This window comes from Moschus berezovskii, chromosome 24 (genome assembly GCF_049115385.1).
Source record: "Moschus berezovskii isolate FMDL1 chromosome 24, NW_MosBer_1.0, whole genome shotgun sequence".
Lineage (NCBI taxonomy): Eukaryota > Metazoa > Chordata > Mammalia > Artiodactyla > Moschidae > Moschus > Moschus berezovskii.
The window spans coordinates 14,231,502-14,249,793 of NC_142483.1; the positions used below are offsets into that span (position 1 = coordinate 14,231,502).

Here is an 18,292-nt window from a genome sequence, read left to right on the forward strand (position 1 = left end):
TGGCAACCCACTCCAGTGTTCTTGCCTGGAGAATCCCTGGGACGGGGGAGCCTGATGGGCTGCCGTCTATGGGGTCATACAGAGTTGGACACAACTGAAGTGACTTAGGTGCAGCAGCAGCAAGATATATGTATGTTAAGCATTAGTAGATACTGCCAAGGAGACTTTCACAGTGTTTGCAGCAGTGGGATTTCTGGTCCCTCTCTGTCAACACTTGATATTCTCAATGTTTTTATTTTTTAGCCATTCTGATGTGTGTATGTGTGTGTATATTTTTTAGTCATTCTGATGTGTGTGTGTGTGATTTTAACTTGTATTTACCTGATGACTAATACTGATGAGCTCTTCATATGTTTATTTTCTATTTGGATATCTTCATGTGAAGAAGATTTTTTGCCCATTTAAAAATTAGTCATTTTTTATTGATTGTTATAATACTTCTTTATATATTCTAGATACTCATCTTTTATTAGGTGTATATACTGCAAGTATCTTCTCCCACTCCATGTCTTCCTTTTTCTCTCTTATGATGCTATATTTTGATAATGTTTACTATATCAGTCTTTTCTTCTATGAATGATTGTTTTTAATGTACAATTTAAGACATTTTCCTGTGACAAAGATGGATGATATTCTCCATGTTCTCTTCTAGAAGCCTTATTATTATGTTTCATTATTACACTTTGTTAAGGTTCATCTAGCATTTGATTAAAGTTTATTCTTTCCCCACCTGTAGTCAGTTGATCCAGTTTATAAAAACTGTGATTTATAAAATCACAGTTTTCCTCATTGTGTTGTAATAGCACTTTTTAAAAAGAAAGATATTTTGATTTTATGTTCTTGATCTGTTTGTCTAAACTTACATCAGTTCTGCTCTGTTTTAATTACTTGAGCTTTGTAAGTATTGTTATTTGATAATGTGAGTCCTCTAATATCATTTTGATTCTTCAAAATTGTCTTTTCTCTTGTTGTTTAGATTTCTGTAAAGCTTTTGGAATCAATCTGTTGATTTCTAAAACTAATTTGCTTGAACTTTGATTGGACTTGAGTGCAAAAATCAACCGAAGGAGAATTGACACATCTTTAAATATTAAGTCTTCCAATCCATGAACTGCCTCCTTCCCTTCACTCAATTTTCTTTCCTTAATAGTTTTTAGTCTTTTTTGTTGAAAGTCCTACACATGTCTTTCTTAAAATTTACCAACAGGTATTTGAGGGATTTGCTGCAATTATAAATTGATAATCATTTAGAATATAGTCTTAAATTTTCATTTGCTAATATATGAAAGCAAAATAGTTTTTATATTGACCTTGTGTCCAGTGACTTCACTAAGTTCACCTATTCCGTTCCGTTCCGTTCCGTTCAGTCGCTCAGTCGTGTCCGACTCTTTGCGACCCCATGGACTGTAGCCTACCAGGCTTCTCCGTCCATGGGATTTTCCAGGCAAGAATACTGGAGTGGGTTACCACTTCCTTCTCCAGGGGATCTTCCCGACCCAGGGATCGAACCCGGGTCTCCCGCATTGGAGGCAGACGCTTTAACCTCTGAGCCACCAGGGAAGCCCAAGTTCACCTATTAATAAACTCTAATTGTTAATAATCTATATATCCTTTTTGGTTTTCTGTGTGCAAAATCACTTTTTGTTTGAATAATGACTTGTTTTATTTCTTCCCTTATAATCTGTATGCCTTTTATTTATTTTATTACCAGGCTAGGACCACCAGTCGGAGAAGGCAATGGCAAGCCACTCCAGTACTCTTGCCTAGAAAATCCCATGGATGGAGGAGCCTGGTAGGCTGCAGTCCGTGGGGTCGCTAAGGGTCGGCCACGACTGAGCGACTTCACTTTCACACATTGGAGCAGGAAATGGCAACCCACTCCAGTGTTCTTGCCTGGAGAATCCCAGGGACGGGGGAAGCCTGGTGGGCTTCCGTCTATGGGGTCGCACAGAGTCAGACACGACTGAAGTGACTTAGCAGCAGCAGGACCACCAGTATAACTGAAGGATAAGGATTAGTTGATGTGGTTTTCTATGATCTTAGGATAAACACTTTTAATGATTTTACCAGTAAGTATTATGTTGATGGTAATTTTTATACATATTCTCTTTAAGGTTAAGGAAGTGATACTCTGTTTGTAGCTTGGTAAGAACTTAGCTGAATGGGTGTTGAATTTTATCAAGTGCTTATTTTACATCTATTGAAGTGATCATATTTTTTCTTCTTTAGTTTTTTGATGCTGTGAATTAACATTGTTCAGTTTTCAACTGTTGAACTAAACTTGCTTTCATTGCATAAAAACAACTTTTTCATAATATGCTACGTGTTTACATTTCACTGAATTTGATTTGCTATGATTTTAGGATCTTTGAGTGTTCAGGAAAGATACTTCTTTTTTTGGTAACGCCTTTTTCTTTTTTGTAATGCCTTTTTTAGCTTTATGATAAGAGTATGCTGGCCTTTAATTGAGTTGGGCAGTATTTTTTTCTTATTCTGTTCTCTAGAAGGATTTATCTCAGATTGTTGTCTCTTCCTTAATTGTATGTAAGAATTCACCATTGAGGCCACAAGGAATTGTAGTTTAATTTGAAGATAGCTTTCTGTTGTTTTTATATGTTCAGTGACTTTAATGTATGTGAGTCTTATTTATATTTTAAAATTTCTTTGTAGATCAGCTTTAGTAAGTTGTGCTTTTCAAGGGATGTGTACATATCTCTCAGATTCTCTTATTTGTTTATAAAGTCCCTTTATTTTAAAAATATATAACAGATCTACAGACCTTTCCAATTTCTATTCCTAATATGGTTAACTGATAATTTTCACTCATTTTTTTCTTAATCTATCTTGTTAAGGATTTAGTTTTATTGAATTTTCAGGAAGTAATTTTTGGCATGGTGTATCCATTTTCTGTGACTTTGATTTCTATTATTTTATATTTCCTTCCTTTCCCTTTCTTTGGGTTATATTTGACATTTTTATAGGTTGTTAAAGTGCAACCTTAGATCACTGATTTTTTAACTTTCTTACTTTTTTGTTAAATTAATTTCAGGTTGTCAATTTCCGTTCAGTTGCTTTAGTGATATCTGCATGCTTTTAAATATCATATTTTCATTATCATTGAATGAAAATTATTTTCTAATTTTTTATTGTAACTCTTCTTTGTCCCAGGGAATATTTAAAGTATATTTAATCTTGAGGTAATTTGGATTCCAAATTTTCTAGTTAATATTTTATGATTTTTAGCCTATTCCACTGAGATATTGGATAACTACTCTATGATTTCCATTCTTTCAAGCTCATCTAGAGTTATTTTGTAGACAAGCATATGTGTTTTTTGTCAATAATCCTTGAGCACTTGTAAACAAAATACATTCTGCATTTGGTGGATAGTGTTCTACATGTCAATTAGATCAAATTGACTAAGAGTCATTTTCAGATATTCTTAGTCTCTACTTCTTATTTTGTTTCCTTATTCTGTCAGTTACAGGGAGTTGTGTCAAAATGCCCCACTATGATGTTATATTTCTCTTTTTCTCCTTTTAATTTGATCAGTTTTTACTTTATATATTGTTAGGTCTTTCCTATTTTTGGTATACATATTTCAGGTTGGCATTTTTCCTGTTGAATTAACCTTTTTATTATTATATCTATTAAAGACAAATAGTATTATTTATAAGTACAGTGTGCTTACAAGATTTGAATGTAAAACGATAGGGCAAAAGGTGCTAAAATATAGTCAGTATTCAGTGTAATTATTAATATATTTGAGCTCACCTATCATGATGCCCTTTGCCCCACCTATTCTTTGTTGTATTTCTTTTCCTTTAGTTGATTAATCTGAAAAAAAAAAGGCAAAAATGTTTCATTACCCAATTTTCTTCTGTATTAGCTTGCTAGTAGTAAATTATTGTATTATATATTGGAGTTGTTACCCTAGAGATTAAAACATTTTTCCTTAATTTATTATTATCTACCTTAAATTATTACTTCTTTCCCGTTTCATATAACTCTCATGCCTTCAAATGGTTTAGCTCCATTTAACCTCTCATGTCCTTCATGTTATTTTAACCCCCAAACCTAGATTATTGTAATGTTAATCAGATAATATTTACTTTGATTTACTCATGCAGTTTTTCTTCTTCTGTTAATTTCCTGCTTCCTATTGGGATAATTTTCCTTTTGCCTAAAGTATTTCTTTGAATTCTGCTAATAACAAATTTTCTGAACGTGTTTTGATTTTATCGTCATTTTAAAGGGCACTTTTACTCAACATGAAATTCTAGTTTGATACTTAGGTTCTTTCAACCCTCTAAAGATGTATTCTGTTGTCTCTGCCTTTTATTTCTATTGAAAAGACAGGGGTCAGTTTAATTATTGTTCCTTAGAAAGTAGTGTCTTTTTTTTCCTTTATCTGACTTAAAGATAATTATCTTTAGTTTTTACAGTTTTCATTATGATATGTCCTTAAGCATGTTTTTATTTGGTATTCGTTCCACTTGCTGTACACATATATTCTTGAATCTACGGCTGGATGTGTATCATCAGTTTTATAAAACGTTTGTCTTATTTTCTTTTCAAGTATTGTCAGTGCTCCATTCCTTCTCTTAATTTATTTGACATTCCAATTATATCAGACCTTTTGACCAGATCACACATCTGTTTTTGACTTTTTCTTTATTTTTCATCATCTTCTTCTCTATAGTTCAGTCTGGGTATTTTCTATTTATTTATTTTCTGGTTCTTTAATCTTCTCTTGTACAGTGTCTGTCTTCTATTAATCCCATATGTTGAATTCTTAATTTCAGTCACTGTTTTCAGTTCCAGGGATTCCATTTGATTCTTTTTAATGCTTCATCTTTTCATTTATTTAATATTTTTGTTTTTTAGTCACTAAGTTGTGTCTGACTCTTTATGACCCCATGGATCATAGCCTGCCAGGCTCCTCTGTCCATGAAATTTCCCAGGCAAGAATACTAGAATGGGTTGCCATTTCCTTCTCTAGAAAATCTTCCCAACCTGAGGATCAAACCCACGTCTCTGGCATTACAGGCAGATTTTTTTATCACTGAGCCACCTGGGAAGCCCAATGTTTATTATCAGTCATCGGTATTTTAGAGTCCATGCCTGATAACTATAGTATGTAGATCACCTGTAAGTCTATTTTTCCCTTCATTTTTAGTTATTTGATTCTGTTTCTTGAGTTGTTTCTTGCAATTTTTGATTGTTTGCCTGATAGTGTATATGAAAAATTTTTGAGGCTTTGAAGACTCTTCCTTTTGAGAGGAATAAATTCTCTGGCAGGCAGATAGAATACAGGCTGAGTACCTTCAACCAATTACAACTTGTTTATTTATGATTTGTCTTTACTTTGGAGGAATAGCTTTTTCAGAGGTTTCACCTGCAAGTCTGTGCTTTCTACCTCCTACTGAACCCTTAACTTCAATTTTTTATTTTCTAGCATTTTGCAACTTCAAAATTCTCTACTTAATGTTTTAATCTCTTTTCAGTTGCTTTTTGCTTAGTTTCGTGGAGTCTTATCTAACACATGCACAGTTAAGAAATTAGCAAATGCTTTGTTATGCTTGGTCGTTCCATAGTGTCCTACTCTTTGCAATCCCATGGACTGTAGCCCACCAAGCTCCTCTCTCCATGGGATTTCCAGACCAAGAATCTTATAGTGAGTTGCCATTTCCTGCTCCAGCAAGTGCTTTAATTCAGGAGAAATTTCCTGCTGAATATGTAATTACTTCTCTAGGGTCTCCTTTTCTTTGTGGTTTTTTCCCTTATATTATGACTTTCTCTGTAGTGTTAATTGCTCAGTCATGTCCAACTCTTTGTGACCCCATGGACTGTAGCCCTCCAGATTCCTGTGTCCATGGAATTCTCCAAGCAAGAATCCTGAAGTGGGTAGCCATTCTCCTCTCCAGGGAATCTTCCTAGCCTAGGGATTGAACCTGGGTTTTCTGCATTGCAGGCAGATTCTTTCCCATCTGAGCCACTGCTGCTGCTGCTGCTAAGTAGCTTCAGTGGTTTCCAACTCTGTGTGACCCCATAGACTGCAGCCCACCAGGCTCCCCCGTCCCTGGGATTCTCCAGGCAAGAATACTGGAGTGGGTTGCCATGCCCTCCTTCAGGGTATCTTCCAGATCCAGTGATCAAACCTGGGTCTCCTGCATCACAGGCACATTCTTTACCGTCTGAACCACCAGGGAATCTCTTCCCTGATGAGCTTCCCAGATCCAGAAATGAATCTGGGACATGGTGATGAAAGCACTGAATCCTAGCCACTAGACCTGAACCCAGTTTTGCTTGGTGAGGCTGCCCCTAACTTTGGGTTTCTCTTTTCTGTTTGGCTTACGTGCCCTGCTCCATGAATTGGGAAATACCATGATGAGAGAAATGGCAGTGAATATAGAACTTTGCTCCATATAGTTCTCTTCACTCTAGGATCTAGTACATTCAAGTCCTAGTTTCCACCTTTTTTTCTCTGATGTCTCCAAATGTTTGTTTGTAATTTATCCTATCTTAGTAGATGTTCTCCGGAGAAGGCAATGGCAACCCACTCCAGTACTCTTGCCTGGAAAATCCCATGGATGGAGGAGCCTGGTAGGCTACAGTCCATGGGGTCGCGAAGAGTCGGACACAACTGAGCAACTTCCCTTTCACTTTTCACTTTCATTCACTGGAGAAGGAAATGGCAACCCACTCCAGTATTCTTGCCTGGAGAATCCCAGGGATAGGGGAGCCTGGTGGACTGCCGTCTATGGGGTTGCACAGAGTCGGACATGACTAATGTGGCTTAGCAGCAGCAGCAGCAGTAGATATTCTCAGGGTTACGATTCATCTTACAGTAGCTAGTTTATCATAGCTAGAAATAGAATTTCCCCAGTTAACACTTCCTTTTTAATTTAAAAGTTGTAAAAGTTCTTTCATTCATGAAGCTGTACTCAATCTGCTATTGGTATTTGATTATGTACAGAGTTACAAAGAGTGGTGAGCATACAGATGCAGCTTTCTTGATGAAAAGCTCAGCACAGAAACACCTGCTCCTTCAATTCGTATTTTATTGGTAGGAATATTGCGTTTATCTCAATACAGTTCTGAATTACTTCTTCCTAAAATATGAAGTTCTATGAATGCTAATCTTAAAGGTGCTCTACGTCTTTAAAATTAATAGAAGCTTCATAGAAGCTTTATTTTTTTCTTAACTGGGTGTAGGCAGCTTAGGAAAGCTTTAAAAGCCCCAGTTTTCACTTGAAAACAAATTTGCTTCATAGTCTTAGCATATTAAGCACACAGACCAGGACTTCCCTGACGATCCAGTGGCTAAGACTCCCCTGCTGTCAATGTAGTGGGCCTGGGTTCTATCCCTGATCAGGGAACTAGATCCCACGTGCCACCACTCAGTTCGCATGCTGCAACTAAAGATCGGCACAACCAAATTAACAAAACACCAAATGTTAAAAAATGTGTAGACCAGCATCTTTCACACTTACGCGTTCAGGTTTGCTACTCTAGATGTTGAGAGTAAGTAATGAACAACATCCTTTGGGGGGATTGAAATTTGAAATTTCCTGTGAAATCCACACTAGGAGCACCATCATGGAACACGTCTGTAGAACACTGTGTGAGACTAGTTTCTGTGGACATCTGATGACCTTATTTCTGCTTCCCGTGGTTACTGACTATTTTCAAAGGCTAGCAGGAACATGTAGATATGAAAGAGTATATAATAGCTATGATTATTCTGGAATGTTTTGTTTCCTCCAGTGAATATATCAGATTGAAACAGTATATATAACTTAGCACAGTGAGTCTGACTCACTGTGCATTGTCACACTTTTTAACAAGCATTGCCTCATTACTGAAATAAAGTTAATATAAGCTCTCTTTAAACACATCTTTTGGTTTGATTTTCTAAATTGAAACTGTCAAGAGATCAAATAACAGTGTCATTATATCAAAAGATAGGGAACTATGCTTTAAACACTATCAGCGCATTTGATCTATCATATAGAACTAAGTTGGCAGTTATCCTAAAAGAGTCAAATCAGCAAAAAAATAATCTGAAGAGTCAAATTAGTGAGTGCATGTAAATCTGTCCTGTGGTTTTATGTAACTGTACATCTAAATGACTGCATATATAGACATACATACACCTGTGTATACATACTTTGTTTTCACATTCCTAGACTAGCTCTTAGATAATTAGGAAAGACACACCTTTATGCAAGTCATACTGCTTTTTGAAATGGACGCATAGAATTTCTGACATTAATACTATCCATTGTTCTCTTCCTGTTATCAGTATGGATAAATGACACTTGATTTTGTCTTTCTAATTTAGCAAGTTTGCCTGACCCCATATATCAGATCCATTTATTAAGACTCTACATAACCCCCAAAGTTATTGAGGACTGCTTTTGTGTTTATGCTGTAAGTTGTCAAAGGCAAGATAGAAATGTAAATATGCTTTTTTATGTCAGTCATGACTTCCTCTGCTCTTTTTTCAGGGTCACATTGTGTGTGCTGACTTTGCATTACATCTCGAACTTGTCCAAGGCTCATAGTGGCCCTAGAAGAATCAGAAGTGTCACATTGAGAGTAACAGTGAAGGATTTTAGAAAATCCTGTCTTTTGATAAGGAGTGTGTCTTGTATCCTAGGGAAATAACTGCAAAACCCACATCTCCAAATTTTTTGGTGCAAGATTCAGAACTCTGTGACTGTAAAAATGGCCAAGTCCTCAGATTATAGATGAGGCAGAACTATAAAGGCAGGTGATGTCTTCCGTGGAGACACTCATGTATATACGGCAAACATTTTGGTGTAAGCAAGAGTCTATGTGGCAATGGCATGGGTCTAAACATTGCTGTGTGATTGCCCCTGACTTTGTACTGGGTTCTTGCAGTGTCAAGGCTCTTTCTTTTCCCTTCTGAAAGCAGTGTTTTCTGTCTTATCTTCATTTAGGTTTATATTTCCTTAATCACCTTCAAATGTTTTTCAGTTAATGTTCAAATGTCCCCATTCTGTTTTTCAAATCTCATTTGTTGCCATTTTCACTTACATAGAGAGGAAGTATTATGTTTAGGCTACGTGTTTAAGGGTGAAAAGTGTTTATAGAATCTTCATCTGTTTCCTCTGAGCCTGATCTATTTGATGACATCATTCTGTAATTTTACATGATTTGGACAATGCAAAGTGCATAGGTAGAACATTCAGGACAGTAAACAGAACGTGTTTTTGTCATTAGCCAGAGAACCAAGGCTGTAGCTTGTAATTCTTTTTAAAAAAATACACTTAGAAAGGCAGGAGATGTCTAAATCCAACTAGAGAATGTGGTCATAACTGATACATTTTTTTTGTGGGGTGTTTCATTATATTGAATGTTGTGTATGGTTTAAACATGGATCTGGATGGAGGTTCAGTCTTTGAACACTGTGTTAACAGTTTTGATCTGGACTAGGTCATTGATAATATCAACGATCAGGGTTTTGGAGACTTTTGAATAAAATATCTTAGTGTTTGGAATTTTGAGACAGTGATAGATGGTCATATTAATTTCATGTTAACAAGTGATGGATATATACACGGTCACTTCCCCTCATGCTTTGTTCTTATTTTTTATTGCTCTCCCATGATGTCACAGTTTTTTCTAAATTGGTTATTCAGGGGCCTACTTAAAACTGCCCAAATGACTGAGTGCTTCAGTTTGAAATACTTTTCATAGCGGCAGTTGGGGCATCATTTCCTATGACCTCCATGTCTTGGTCATCTGAGCTTTGCTTGACCCTTTAAATAATAAAGAGGTCAGAGCATAGAAGAGAGAATCTTACTGAAGATTTATGAAATGTCAAAGTTTAACAAATGTATGATCTGTTTAATTTCAGTAAGAATAAAAGCTTGAACTGACTTGTATGAAAACATCAAGGGAAGTAAAACTTTTCAGAACTTCCAAAAGTGGGGACTCACTGGTTCTCCCAGTGTAATGCTTAGGGACTCATCCTGGTGGAAAAATATCATCCGGTAAAAACTTCCTGTTTCTGTCATGCTATGTGGTACACTTGCACCTTGAGGGTCCTGGTCCAATAAAAGAGTTAATCCAAGTGCTGAACACTGTTAAGCTGTCTTGGGACATTTGTTTTCTGTTCATGGATTTAGTAATTTTAATGTAAATAGGTACCCCAGCAGCTGTGTCCCCTTAAGCATATTTTATTTAGCAGCTGAGTTATCCACGTCACTTGGCAGCTATAGATTTTCAATTTTTCCTTGTGCCAAGAGGGCAGCTGGAATAATTTGAGTACTCATTAATTTGGGAGAAATATGAGCTGTGTACTGCAGACAACATGAGTCTTCTGTATGGTGTTGTACCAGGATAAGCAGATCAGAGTAGAAGCAATTTGCCCTATCCCAAAGGGGCCCTAGGATTTTAATAAGCTGGTTATGAAAATTCTATTTCTTTGCAATTTGAAGCATCTAATTAGAGCCTGTAATTTCTCTCTTATAACGAGAGTGGATGAAGGTTAACGTTAGGCCTCCCGGGTCCTTTCACATTCATTTACAGAGAGAAATCAGGTAACAGTTGTAGCTAATTAGAACAGGGAATTAAATATTTAGTCCATCTTGATTTAACTTGGAGAACACATGCATGTTTTTGGGGTATGGAAAATGATAAAGAGAAATGAAATTTAATTTTTAATCAAAGATAAACTTAAAGGCAGTATAATAATTTTAACACTGATGATCCTAACCCGACATTCAGAGTGGCAATTGCCTCTAGCCGTCTGAACTGTCAAGATAAAGGAAGATGATGTCAATTTAATTTCATCACTCAACATGTTTCTCAAGTTCAAACAACTGGGATTTATGCCATCTGCGTAAAGTACAAAGAATTCCATGATTTCTCTCATATCAGTGACATAACAAAACCACCTTTTGGATGTTTCAGAATTTGGATTTTGAGTTTGAATGAGTGTGTGTTTGGTAAGCATCCTAAGGAGATATACCATTCATAGGCGTTTCTTTTAAGAAAGGACTCTTGTCTAATAAAATTGCTCCCTGAGAGGAAATCTATGAGGCAGGACCCCTGTGGAAATGGGACTGCATTATGTGGAATAAAGTCTGACTTTGCCATAAACTGATACTGAAACTCCTACATGCTGAAGACAATAAGTCATTCTTTTCTTGTCATAACCTGATCCAAATTATCTTCCTAAAGTTAGATTGAATTAAGTCAGGGCGTGCATATCTAAAAGAAATCCCTCAGATCCAATCCCATGATTGATCTTTTCTCCAGGGCCTGACACAAGGGCAAAGCATCTTCAGAGTGCACTCAGTTCATAGGATAGCTCCCAGGACTCCTGTAACTTACCAAGAAGCAGGCTGTTAGGATGCCAGAATGCTGTGAAAGGGTGGCCGTGAGGGGAAATGATGAGAAGTCTTCGAAAAATAGAAAGATTCCAAAGAGTAACTCTACGGCAGCATTTCTCTAACTTTTCTAGGGAGGTGATTTATCATGGCCGGTGAATCCCATCACAACTGCGATTATTTCGTCTGGGTGATGCTTGAAACATCTTTGCAGATTTGTGTAAAATAAATGGCAGCTCTCAAAGACCATCTTACTTTGCTACATTGGCTTCCAGTTGCCAGTTATTATAAAATGGTTTCTGATGGCAATAATCCTTTGAAAATCGCCTGTTATTGGGGATAATAGCTGGTTGTCAGAGCATTAACCACTCTTGACTTCTCTTTGGGCTATTACATAACAAAAGAATGAACTGGTGGTGAGTCTGCCAGGTGTATTAAATTATATCATGCATTATAGAAGTTCTGTGATGGGGATTAGCATCCAGAAAAGACCATCAGAGATTGCCAAACTCATTATCTGCTGAGGCAGGAGTCTGGCCTCAGGCCTGGGCATGCAAGGCTTGGGTTATAAATATTATAAGCCACTGGGTCCAGTCCTTCTCTGCCCTAGTATGGGGATGGACAAATAGCCCACCAGGATTTCTTCTCTGTTTTCCACGTGTAAAGAAAATCGAAATATACTGCTTTAACCATGGTCAGCTTCAAAGCTGTATTGCCTTATTTACTCATTTGTCTGGTTTCTTAATGGCAGGTATACCTACCAGGCAGTCTTCAGAAGTCATAGATTTGGTGGACCCTCCCAACACCCCTTGGGATACTAGGTTTTGTTCTCTAGTTCCCTTAGAACAAGAAATGTAGATGGTGGGCATGATGTCTGGGAGGCTCTGCTATAGTGACTCAGGCACTTACAGTTTCCAAAAGGGAGAACCATAAAATGAAATGATGGTTCAATATCCATGGAAATAAGCTTTCAGCTGCAAATATTCACGTGAATCAGGGCTTGCCTGTTCTCAACAGCTCTGGATGATCCTTCAAGTAGCCATTGGCCCAGACTGTTTCTGATGACCTGTGGAATGGTGCTGCTTCCAATATTCAGTGGAACATACTTATGAGACCTATTTAATTGCATTTCATCTCTAACATGTAAGCCCTCAGCTGTGCATTTTCCTACCTGAGTGTCATCTGTATGAAGTCAAATCTTGTGTCAACATTGAACCCCTAGTGCCTCATATAAAGCCTGATGTATAGTATATGCTATGTAAATATCTGCTGAATGAAAATGAATGGAAATTTCTGATTATCTTTTACTGAAAATTATTTTCTTTTTAACAAAAGTGTTATATATTTACTGTAGTTAATAGGAAAGAAGTATCACTGGCATTAGATACTTTTTGCATGTATCTTTCCATTATTTTTTTCTTTGTATGCATACTTTTAATTTTTTATAGATTGGATAAGACTGTCCATGGTATTTTGACAAGAACAGATACTATACTGGATCTTAGCCATAAAACCGAGAAGCTATGTCCATGGCATTTTGGAACCTACTTTGCCTGTTTAGTGATATCTTATCAAGTCATTAAGTGATCAACTTTACCATTATTTGTAACGGCTTCATTAAAGTCATTGAATGGACATACTACAATCCCCTTCTGCGAGGACGTTTAGATTATAATTTTTCTCGAGTATGAACCGTGTTTTCCAATAATATGTTCTCTAATGAACATATGTCCTTTATGGAAAATCTTTGCTTCACTCTCTGATGGTGTCCTTGGGCAACATGGAGAGATAAACAAAGACCATATCCAATATATTAAAGCTTCTGAAAAGACAAATTAATTTGGTGGGTAGAAAGGAAGACATGCTTTCACAGAATATAAGGCATCTAAATTTTTTCTAAAATAGAAGGGACAACATCATACTGAAATCATCAGTGGCTAAATGTTTAGATGCGATGGAATTTGGATTGTTACACTGGTTCTATTTGAACATTTTAGCAAAATTAAAAAAAAAATCAACTTGGTGGTAAAAAAATAATTCCTAGAAGTGATTTCCAAGAAATGGAATTGCCATGCCAAAGGTCATATGCATTTCACATATTTGAAACATATGGCCAAGTTATTTTCAGGAAGCTATAACAATTTATAATCCCACCAGTAGAAAAACTATTTCCTAATATTTTTATTGTCATTAACAAATCATTTCCAATTTAATAGCAACCCCCCCCCAAAATAACACCTCAAAACTGTTATTTTTAATTTATGTTTGTATTTATGCATAAAAGTAGAGTTGGACATTTTGATCTGTTTTTTGTTTTGTTGCCATGAGTATTTCCTCTTCTGTGATCTGGCAGTTTATGTCCTTTGCTAGTGTTCTCCTATCATAGTGCTGCGCTTAAGAAAATGAGCTTTGGAGTGCCACATACCTTGAAAGGGTCCAATAGCTTTCACTTGACTGCTGTGTGACCTGGAACAGGTTCCTACCCTTTCTAGGCCTCAGTTTGCATATCTGTTAAATGAGAATAATGATAGTGCCCTCCCACTGCAATCCTGCTATGTATGGCATCTGGCAAAGGGCCAATGCTCAGCATCGTCAAGTTTTAGTTCATCAATACTCATTTAATCCCTCTATTTCTTTTGGCATGTTCCTACTCCATATACCATGATGGATTATCCCCATTTAACCTGTGTTTATATCTTTTAATTGCCTGCAATAACGACATTAATTCATTTATCTGACAGATATTTAGGGGTATCTGCTATGGGTCAGGTGCTAGATTAGAAGTTCAGCAATAGTGAACAAAACGCAGTTATTTTCATCACAAAACTTATACTTCTGTATATGTCTGTAGGGAATAGAACATAGCTAAGTAACAGAAAAATAAAATAACTGTAATTGTACCAAATACTATGCAGAAAATCAATAGGGGCTGAGATATAATAAAAGGGGGACTTATTTTAGATAACGTTAAGAGGGAGAGACTTTCAGGGGTAGAAAGTTTTATGGTAAGACATCTATTAAAATTGTTATTATCAGAAAGATAAGAGATAACAAACGTTGGCAGAGGTAGAGGTTTGGATAAAAGGAACCCTGGTGCATTGTTGGTTGGAATGTAAATTAGTGCAGTTACAGTGGGAAACAGCATGGAGGTTCTTCAAAAAATCAAAAGTACACTACCATGTAATTCAGTAATCTGGCAATAGATACCCACTTCTGAAGGAAGGAATTTTTCTGAAGGAAATGAAATCATTATCTTGAAGAGATAGCTGCATCACCATGTTCATTGCAGCATCATTCACAATAGCCAAGCCATAGTAACAACCCATGTCCATCTATAAATGAATGGAAATATATGTGAGTGTGTGTATATATATGTATACTTACATGATATATATTTTAATATATGTAACACAGTCATAAGCTGATCGCCGAAGAATCGATGCTTTTGAACTGTGGTGTTGGAGAAGACTCTTGAGAGTCCCTTATACTGCAAGGAGATCCAACCAGTCCATTCTAAGGGAGATCAATCCTGGGTGTTCATTGGAGGGACTGATGCTAAAGCTGAAACTGCAATACTTTGGCCACCTCATGCGACGAGCTGACTCACTGGAAAAGACTCTGATGCTGGGAAAGGTTGGGGGCGGGAGGAGAAGGGGACGACGGAGAATGAGATGGCTGGATGGCATCACCGACTCTGTGGACATGAGTTTGAGTGTACTCCGAGAGTTGGTGATGGACAGGGAGGCCTGGCGTGCTGTGATTCATGGGGTCGCGGAGAGTCGGACACGACTGAGCGACTGAACTGAACTGAACTGAACTGAACTGAACACAGTCATAAGAAAGGAAATCCTGCCATTTGTGACATGGATGGACCTTGAGAGTATAATGATAAGTAACACAATTTGGAGAGAGTAAGACAAGTACTGCATGATCTTACTTATATCTGGAATCTGAAAACAACAAAACAAAAACAAAGCTTATATAAACATGACAGAATGGTATTGCCAGGGGCTGTGGAGAGAGGAGTGTGGGGAATGGGGAAGAGCTTGTCAAAGACTGCAGAGTTCTAGTTACAATATAAATGAGTTCTGGGAATCTCATTTAGAGCATGGTGACTATAGTTAATAGCTATGGTATCAAGTACTTGAAAGTTGCACGGTAAATCATAAATGTCTCACTAGGAAAAGAAAGTAGTAATTGTGTGAGGTGATGAATGTGTTAACTAACCTTATTGTGGATATCATTTTGCATATGTCCACTTATCAAATCATCATATACAGGACCATGCATTAATTATATCTCAAGAAATCAGGGGGAAATAATTTAATGCTTTTAAAATGCTTATTTTATCAATTTGTTAATAAGTAAAATGTACCTTTCTTTAAGCATTGACATGTATATACTACCATGTATAAAACAGATAACTAGTGGGAAGTTGTTGTATAACACGGGGAGCTCAGCTTGGTGGTCTGTAATGATCTAGAGTGGTTGGATAGAAGGGGTGGGAGGGAGGCTCAAGAGGGAGGGGATATATGTATACATATAGCTGGTTCACATCGTTGTACGGCAGGAACTAACACAGCATTGTAACGTAATTACACTCCAATTAAATAACCACACACACACACAAGCTCCTCTTTATCAACTGGCATTTGGACTACAGAGCTCAAGATGGCCTGTATCCTGTTCAGGGAACCAAGATGTTTAGGGGAGAAAGTGCAGAAGTGATGCAGTTTTAAAAAAGATGACACTCTTTGGGGCTCTACCATGGTCCCCTTAACCAGAGAGAAAAACAAATCTGTGTCCCATCTTGGTCACAGAATTAGGAGAGAAATAGTGTGAAAAATGAGGAGGATCTTCAGCCAGGACCTTCTGTGAAGTCAGCAATAGTAACAGAAAAGCAGCCCCATCTCCTCTCTCTCTTTTTTCCTTTATATCTCTTTGCCTTCCTTGTTCTATAAAAAGTATTTTCAAAACTTAACAGCTTCAGTGAGAGTGGAGACCATATGGTTTTCTCCTCCCTGCAGAAGACATGAGAGACTTGGGTTCGATCCTTGGGTCAGAAAGAACCCATGGAGAAGGGCATGACAACCCACTCCAGTATTCTTGCCTGGAGAATCCCATGGACAGAGGAGACTGGTGGGCTATGGTCCATAGGGTCACAAAGAGTCAGACATGACTGAAGCGACTTAACCCACAGGCACCATTAGTACTCGATAGGAAGAGTAGGAAGAAGGTGGGTGGATGGAAATATAAAGCAAAAATGGTAATACAAATTAGAGGTCAGTATCACAATTGCACTCATCTCACACGCTAGTAAAGTAATGCTCAAAATTCTCTAAGCCAGGCTTCAGCAATACGTGAACCGTGAACTTCCAGATGTTCAAGCTGGTTTTAGAAAAGGCAGAGGAACCAGAGGTCAAATTGCCAACATCCATTGGATCATCGAAAAAACACGAGAGTTCCAGAAAAACATCTATTTCTGCTTTATTGACTATGCCAAAGCCTTTGACTGTGTGGATCACAATAAACTGTGGAAAATTCTGAAAGAGATGGGAATACCAGACCACCTGACCTGCCTCTTGAGAAACCTATATGCAGGTCAGGAAGCAACAGTTAGAACCGAACATGGAACAACAGACTGGTTCCAAATAGGAAAAGGAGTACGTCAAGGCTGTATATTGTCACCCTGCTTATTTAACTTATATGCAGAGTACATCATGAGGAACACTGGGCTGGAAGAAGCACTTGCTGGAATCAAGATTGCCGGGAGAAATATCAATAACCTCAGATATGCAGATGACACCACCCTTATGGCAGAAAGTGAAGAGGAACTCAAAAACCTCTTGATGAAAGTGAAAGAGGAGAGTAAAAAGTTGACTTGAAGCTCAACATTCAGAAAACAAAGATCATGGCATCTGGTCCCATCACTTCATGGCAAATAGATAGGGAAACAGTGGAAACAGTGTCAGACTTTATTTTTTGGGGCTCCAAAATCACTGCAGATGCTGATTGCAGCCAGGAAATTAAAAGATGCTTACTCCTTGGAAGGAAAGTTATAACCAAGCTAGATAGCATATTAGAAAGCAGAGACATTACTTTGCCAACCAAGGTCCGTCTAGTCAAGGCTATGGTTTTTCCCGTGGTCATGTATGGATGTGAGAGTTGGACTATGAAGAAAGCTGAGCACCGAAGAATTGATGCTTTTGAACTGTGGTGCTGGAGAAGACTCTTGTCAGTCCCTTGGACTGCAAAAAGATCCAGCCAGTCCATCCTAGAGGAGATCAGTCCTGGATGTTCATTGGAAGGACTGATGCTAAAGCTGAAGCTCCAGTACTTTGGCCACCTCACGCAAAGAGTTGACTCACTGGAAAAGATTCTGATGCTGGGAGGGATTGGGGGTGGGAGAGATGGGGACGACAGAGAATGAGATGGCTGGATGGCATCACCAACTCGATGGAGGTGGGTTTGAGTGAACTCCGGGAGTTGGTGATGGACAGGGAGGCCTGGGGTGCTGTGATTCATGAGGTCGCAAATTGTCGGACACGACTGAGTGACTGAACTGAGCTAAACTGGGGAAGGTCAACGTGAGGGTTGTAAAAGTAGAGCCCAAAACACCTAATCCCTGAGAGTGGAACGCTCTTCTTGAGGGAACCCAGGACAGCTGTAAGACTTAAAATGTAATAGTTGCTTGGGATAAAATAGAACTTACTGATTGAAGACAATAAATTTCCCATGGAGTTTCTCAGAAAGATGACAATAGCCCTCCAGAGAACAAGACAATGGCACTCCAAATCCCTCTGGAACTTTAATTTACTTTCCTCTCTCATCTACATGAGGCCTATACTCATATTTATGTCAGTTTAGTGGCTTTCTAGGGTAGGATCTTCATAACCTGGGGACTTGCTCTCTCAATGGAAGTTCTA

General features: G+C 37.7%; 1 protein-coding gene and 1 pseudogene across 1 annotated transcript in view; one reads left to right on the forward strand and one right to left on the reverse strand.

Moving 5' to 3' along the window:
• Nucleotides 1-18,292, forward strand: part of CACNA2D3 (calcium voltage-gated channel auxiliary subunit alpha2delta 3) — a 902,079-nt gene that overhangs the window by 582,580 nt on the left and 301,207 nt on the right. The window lies entirely within an intron of this gene.
• LOC129548222 (U2 spliceosomal RNA) lies at nucleotides 12,786-12,891 on the reverse strand (annotated as a pseudogene).